This window comes from Lipophrys pholis (genome assembly GCF_963383615.2).
Source record: "Lipophrys pholis genome assembly, chromosome: 4".
Taxonomy (NCBI): Eukaryota; Metazoa; Chordata; class Actinopteri; order Blenniiformes; family Blenniidae; genus Lipophrys; species Lipophrys pholis.
The window spans coordinates 4,218,410-4,225,909 of record NC_137637.1 but is presented as its reverse complement, the minus strand read 5'-3'; the positions used below and the strand labels follow the sequence as shown (position 1 = coordinate 4,225,909).

At 44.3% G+C, this 7,500-nt stretch overlaps 1 protein-coding gene across 22 annotated transcripts in view; it reads left to right on the top strand.

Annotated features, from left to right (window-relative positions):
• Nucleotides 1-7,500, top strand: part of nfasca (neurofascin homolog (chicken) a) — a 73,567-nt gene that overhangs the window by 1,094 nt on the left and 64,973 nt on the right. The gene's annotated exons all lie outside the window — the stretch shown is intronic.

The window sequence follows — 7,500 nt, the reverse complement described above, 5'->3', positions numbered from 1 at the left end:
TGTCTCCAGCATTAGCTGCACGGATGAGCGTCATTGGCAGTGATTGGACAGAAAGTTCTTCCTCTAATCAGCGTGATGGTGCAGTGGGAAACAGGAATCCTGTTTCTTGCTCTCAGGTACATGGAGGCAGACTAACAGCTGGACAGGCTCTGGTGAGGCTCAGTACCTATGTCCTGAATGAATTAGCCTGGGAATAATAGCATTTGGAGGCAGCTGTGTAACATAAATAACAATTGCCCTCCTCAGAAAACCTTCTGGACCATCCTTCTGAAACCTCTGTGTAGAGCTGCCAGTGACAAACACAAACATATAACTGAGTAACAGTTAAAGACACACTGCGGTGTTTTTAACACTCTGTAGCCCGACTGAGGGATAATCAGCTGGAAGCGATGAGCAGCTGTCTGAAATGTGGGGAATTATTGTTATGAAATCATATAGAGATCAATGTGAATTTTACACTCAAAGAGACTCACAACCTTTCTTCTGAGGCCAGAGAGCTCTTTAGATCTGCCATGATGAAAGGAAGACGTAAATCACCACGAGGGGAGCAGAGCGAGCGTACATGACTGGCTGAACCACAATACATCACATGCTAAGACAACAAGTCTGATGTCACTTCATTATTTCAACATCACAGTGAGTTTAGAGACCACAGAACAGAAGTCACAAACCCCAAGATTAAGAAAAATGGCAAAAAAAAAACCTTAGAAATTTTAAAACGGTAAAGAGAGGCAGTGCAGCAGCCTTCCATTCATTCCATCCATTTACTCTATCCACATGAACGCTGTCCTTTTACTGTCTGTTATCAGTGTTTGGCTCTAATAATGAGGCTTTTTACATCAGCGCTGTGCAGCTCTGACACCATGAGACCCTGACCTGCGACCTCTGACCTCTCCAGGGGTCACAGCCACATCAATAAGCAGGCTTTGATCGTGTTTATTGGAAATGAATCAGTAAGAGAAGCTCTGCTGAGTGTGACCATGCTCTGTGTGTGTGTGTGTGTGTGTGTGTGTGTGTGTGTGTGTGTGTGTGTGTGTGTGTGTGTGTGTGTGTGTGTGTGTGTGTGTGTGTGTGTGTGTGTGTGTGAGTCATTTGTTCATGTTTGCACTTGCAGGTGTGTGTTTGCGTTGTTGTGATTGTTGAGGTTTGAGAGCAGGTGGACAGTGCGTGGGAGTAACAGAAAACTGAACACACACAGACACACACACGCACGCACGCACGCACGCACGCACGCACGCACGCACGCACGCACGCACGCACGCACGCACGCGCACACACACGCACACACACACACACCCACACACACACACGCTTGCACAGATACAGTCATTTCTTTGTTTGGGAGCACTGTGAAGAAGAGGTTAATGCATCCAGAAAACAGAGAGAGAGAGAAACACTAATGGACAACGACGGGCCTTCACTGCAAATATTTGGTCCAGAGGTCTCATACTAACATCCCCTCCCCCTTTCTCTCTCCCTCTCCCTCTCTCTCTCTCTCTCTCTCTCTCTCTCTCTCTCTCTCTCTCTCTCTCTCTCTCTCTCTCTCTCTCTCTCTCTCTCTCTTTTCCTCTCCCCACGGAAGATCAAAACAAATTGGCACTCTCTGATCTGTCCAGTAAAGGACAATGCTCAGGGCCATGTGTCAGACGGTTTCTGATTGTTTCTGGCCTTTTCTGATTGTGTTTGAATGTCTCTGATTGTTTCTTGTAGATCATGGCTGTTTCTGATGGTTTCCTTGTGTGTTTGAATGTTTCTGGTGGGTTCAAGCTGTTTCTGATGGTTTCTGATTGTGTTTGATCATTTCTGATTGTTTCTCTTTATTTTTGATGATGTTTGAGTGTTTCTGACTTTTTCTGATTGTTTCTGACTGTTGATGGCTTTTTGTTGTTGTTTGTTTCCGATGGTGATGATTGTTTCTGATTGTCACTGATGTTTATCCAGTTTCTGACTAGATGCAGAGAATCAGATGGGACTTTGATTTAATCTTGTTTTGTGTCTCGTTCCCTCTTCACAGTCGCACAGCTGCAGTCCAGACTCATATTTTCATGCTCATACACAATCAGGTTTGTTGAAACAGTGTGTATTCCAATAAAATGTATCTTCTCTCATAGTGGTTCAAGTTGATTAAAGAGAGAAAGAAACTCATCCTTATTGATTGACTTGCTGAGATTACTTCCTTGTGTTTAACCCATGGTTAACCTCATGTAGGAGTGGTGGGTTGGCCCGGTGCCGTGCCCAGGGTCAAAGGTCAGGCTCAGGGAGTCGCTGTACTCACCTCTCAGCAGCCGGATTTGAACCGGTGAACTTCCAAACACAACCTCTACACCACCACTACCCACAATAACCACGGTTCAGCTGATCCAAAGGCCAGAAAGGACATTTGTTATCGGCTCTAGACGTTCTAAGTATACGACCCATAGCTGCTGCATCACCAACATATATCAATATAAATGATATAATGATTGCAATTTTTGCAATCGTTACATCTACATCTACATTTTAATTAAAAAACAAAACACTAGATAGTAGTTCTTCTTTTTCGAATAAAAATCAGTTTTAAAAAGATTTTTATTACCCTGCACTGTCGGAAAAAAAATCACATTTTATGTCAAAACCAGAAATGGAGCGGACCTTCCCCTCCCCTACATCATGTATACATTGGGATCCTTCTGCTGGACTCCCACTCCATATCTCTCCACCCCCACCCTTTCTTTTATGGGGAAAAAAAATCCAAGATAATAACTGGAAGATGTCAAGTTGTCTGGTTTTAATGTAAAATGACAAAAAAAATGCAACAGAATTTTGATTGGTTGATTTAATATGACGAGTCAACATCATGTAAACAGACAAATTAATCAGAGCTGTCATTAAACATTAATATGAGATGTTGACAGGGGAAGGTGAGAGGCACTCTGTTGCATATTTCACTGACATGAGTTACTGTAAAATAAATAGTCCAAGAAAGAGCTATTGGTTGTGGCAGCCCTGTGCCATCCCAGCCCCCATACGTCCTCTGACAGACTGTAAACACAGAAGAAACCATTAGAGAAACATATTTGTCAGTTTGTTGCTCCTCCTCTATTCTTCTTCATTACTGCTGCTTTTCCATATAATTATGTAACCGCAGAGATTTATCTCCAGATGAGTCTTTTCTGTCGTGTCCAGATAATCTGCAGCAGCTCTGTGTGTGTGTGTGTGTGTGTGTGTGTGTGTGTGTGTGTGTGTGTGTGTGTGTGTGTGTGTGTGTGTGTGTGTGTGTGTGTGTGTGTGTGTGTGGAGCAGAGAAGTTGAGCAGAACGCAGAGAGCTGCAGATTATCTCCACCATTGGTCTGAATACACGATTACAGGTTCGGCTGCTGCAGAAGTGATGCGGTGGCTGTTTCCTGTCTTGGAGTGACGCTCACAGTGTGACGTCCTTGTTTACAGTTTTTATTAGGCCATCAATGTAGAGAAAATATGCTTTAGTAAACATGCGTGGCCTTTAAATGGTAGCGGTCATGGATGTGACAGGGTAAAGACTAAAGAGAGCGAGGATGCCAGCTTGTTACGTGTATTGGAGTTGTGTGGAGGAGGATGGGGTAGATGGATGGATCAGTGTGGAGAGAAAACTCAATAACGATATCGTATGATGTTGTGTTATGTGTGGATGGTGTTATGAGTCTTTCTGGGAATAGTGGATAAGTGCTTCTCTGTAGAGTTTGCATGTTTTCCCATGTCTCTGTGTGTTTTCTTTACTCAGACTTGACAGGTCACTTGAGTTGGCTGCTACGGAGAGCGTGTTTGTGGTCAGCCCTGTGATGGACCGGAGATCTCACCACAACTCTTTTTATTTCACAAGTCTAAAAGTAAATTTTCTCACTCAGAACTCTCTACAAATTAAACCAGCTAATTGTGTGAGATTCTTAGTTACTTTGATTGAGAGTTAAATGGAGGATTCCTCATGCTGCTCTTTAAGCTTCTGCATGTAAACAGTCCTGGTTAGTTATTAACTACATCAGGGTAATGTAGTCCAGCTGTGTGTGTGTGTGTGTGTGTGTGTGTGTGTGTGTGTGTGTGTGTGTGTGTGTGTGTGTGTGTGTGTGTGTGTGTGTGTGTGTGTGTGTGTGTGTGTGTGTGTGCTGTCAGGCCAGAGCTGTGCGGATGTTCACAGGATGTGTTTGTCCTCTGAAGACACAACTCCCGGAGCACAGTCCGTCTCACCACAGCCATGGAGTCACAGTATTTTCCACTTCTTCTCTCCATATCCATTTTCCTTGATGCCTCAAATGATCGTGACAGACAAGACACACACACACACACACACACGCACACACACACACACACACACACACACACACACACACACACACACACACACACACACACACACACACACACACACACACACACACACACACACACACACATGCACAGTTAAAAGCGTTGTGTGCATGTTAAGCATTGGTCATAAATCCTGCGCTGATAGCTGCCCTTTATCTCCACAAGCTATCTGTAGAGATAAAGTCAGCGACTCATTCTGCATTTTTCCGCTCCATGACTCCGGTGATTGGCTCGGACTTGCGGCTATAACATCGTTCACTCGTGAAATGCTTCCTTTAATTTGCTGTTGCTTCATTCCTTGTTTGAAATGTTTCTTTGGGGAAAACAGAATTGATTCCATGTGATCTTCATGATCCTCTGTCAGACACTCATGTCCTTCATGTTCCCACATCAGTGCAGCGTTTCCGTCTGGAAAACACTCCAGAACGTTGATCTTTGTCTCTTTTCATTGAATTTTTAATTAAAGCTCATTAGTTAGTCCAGCCTGGAAGGTCTCATCTGCTTTGCAGCATAGAAAAAAAGTCTGTTTTTTATTAAAACCTTCAAACTAAAAACAGACGACACGCAGGACAGATCACTGGTTTCCAACAGTTTTAGTTCTTGGAGTCCTGACAGAGTGCCTTTGATTGGACACCAATGGCCACACCCACTCCCACCAACATAGAACAGGAGCAGCGTTCAAAATGAATCCTCCTCCAGATTCCAGAAAAGGTCTTATTCTGGTTTTCTGTGGTATGAGAAAATCTGATTGTGATAATTGTTTACATGTTGGAAAAGTCTTGTTGTGTTCCTTCTCAAGAGCAGATATCCAAACCTATTTACCTTTAGAGGCGAATAGGTATGGAAACCCCCTCTGCCTTTTGATAGTCTTGGATTACGGGGCGGGGGGGGGGTTCAGTGTCTCATTCAGTCACGAACCTCTGTAAACTATTTATAGAATTGTTCATTGGTGCTACCACAAATGAAGGCTTTGTCTTTGTCTGCTCTGTGACACAGAGAGCAGAAAGATCCTGCTTCTTCAAGTTGCTGAGGGTGGACGTGTTGGGCTTCATTGTAATGTTTGTATCAATCTGGCAGTCAATAATCTGCTAAAGCTTTCGAATGAACTACATGATGGAGTTTATTAAACCTTCACTGTCAGGTTTCATCCATCTCGGAGCAGGAGACTGGCTGAGTCGCTGTGTGCTGTTGTGTTTGGCACCACCTCACCCTCATCTGAGACCCAGTTATTATTGTTGCTTCTCAAACAGGTTTTTTCAATATCAGAGACCAAAATGGAACAAAGGAACATTTTGTTCCTGGACATTTGAGCAACAGTTCAAGTGTTCTTATAAAACCCTTGAGCACACAATGATTTATGATATACTGCGATCTGTGCTTTTTGGTCACCAGCCCAGTCTTCTATTAGGAAGGTGTGTGTGTGTGTGTGTGTGTGTGTGTGTGTGTGTGTGTGTGTGTGTGTGTGTGTGTGTGTGTGTGTGTGTGTGTGTGTGTGTGTGTGTGTGTATGTGTGTGTGTGTGTGTGTGTGGTAGCTGATAGATATCTCCAAAGTGTTAATTAGATTTGTCAGCAGCTCTGAACACACAATGAGCCCTCACAGTATTTTAGAATCACACACATGCACTGACCGACAGACTCAGCAAAAAAAAATAAATGGGAAAAAACCCTGCCTTTACAGCACACACACACACACACACACACACACACACACACACACACACACACACACACACACACACACACACACACACACACACACACACACACACACACACACACACACACACACACAAAAAACATCTTGCCTTATCCTCTCTGTAGTGTGTCACACTCACACACTCAGACATCCAAGGATACACACTATCACACCTTTTAACCACTCCACAAGAGCAGTAATCACTAATACACACACACACACACACACACACACACACACACACACACACTGACATGTCAGTCATTTTAACACCATGGTTCTCAGAGGAGGGATCTAGGGGGGATTTCCTCACAGTGTTCACACGTGTGTGCGCAGACGTGCACTTCAAGCACACCAAGAAGGAAAAAGCCAGACGGGGACATGTGGTACTGAGAGGAGCTCGAACAAAGAGGGCACACAGATTTTCCTCATATTATCTGTCCATCAGAGGCCTGGAAGGTGTGTGAAGAGGGAGCATAATGACGAGTGTCCCTAATTCCACTCTGATTGACCGTATGTTGGACTGTTCCCGCCCAGCTGTGGTTTCTATAGGAAGACCTGGAGCAGAAGTGTGAGGGATTGATGTAATATCATCCTACATAATGAATGAAGTGAGGCAGAGGAGGAACCGGAGGTTTCTCTTCTCACAGGCCCCATAGGTGAACGCACACATATCTGATAATGGACTTAATGTCATTTTACAGACTCCATGTGCAAAGAGACGGGAGGAAACCAGCAGTGCAGGGGGGGTGGGGGGTGGAGACCTGACAAAATGAAATTTGGTAATGGTATAATTATGGCAGCGAAATTGGAAAGGACAACCGTGTGTGTGTGTGTGTGTGTGTGTGTGTGTGTGTGTGTGTGTGTGTGTGTGTGTGTGTGTGTGTGTGTGTGTGTGTGTGTGTGTGTGTGTGTGTGAAGCTGCAGGACAAACCAGCCAATAGCAGAATGACTTTAATCACCGTGGTAACCTGGAGGCAGATGGGCCCATGCTGGTAAATTAGGCCTGGTAGCTCGGCTCAGAGAGTTGCACACACACGCACACACACGTGCACGCTGACAAACATGCACGCACTTAATTTTCAACGATTGCTGCTGAATGCAACTTCTCTGAGTCGAACCCTCTCGTACAGTTTTCTAAAGGAAATCTAAAACCTTCATAAGGCACTCATGGGCATATCTGGAAATGGAAAGTTTCAACCCAAAATTGTTCTTGAAAGAAACATGGAACAATGAAACATATTAGATATTGTAAAGGAGTTGAATCAAAGTGAGTGGAAGTGAGTGAAACTGTCCACACTGATAGAAGGAGAGAAGACAGAGGAAATGTGACATTTAGAGGTGAACTGGCCTTTAAAGATACAAAAGGTGTGTAAAGGAGTGGCAGGAGCGTCTTCATGACATATTAATGGAAGCACTACAGATGACCTCAGTCCACACCGAAGAGGCACGCACGCACGCACGCACGCACGCACGCACGCA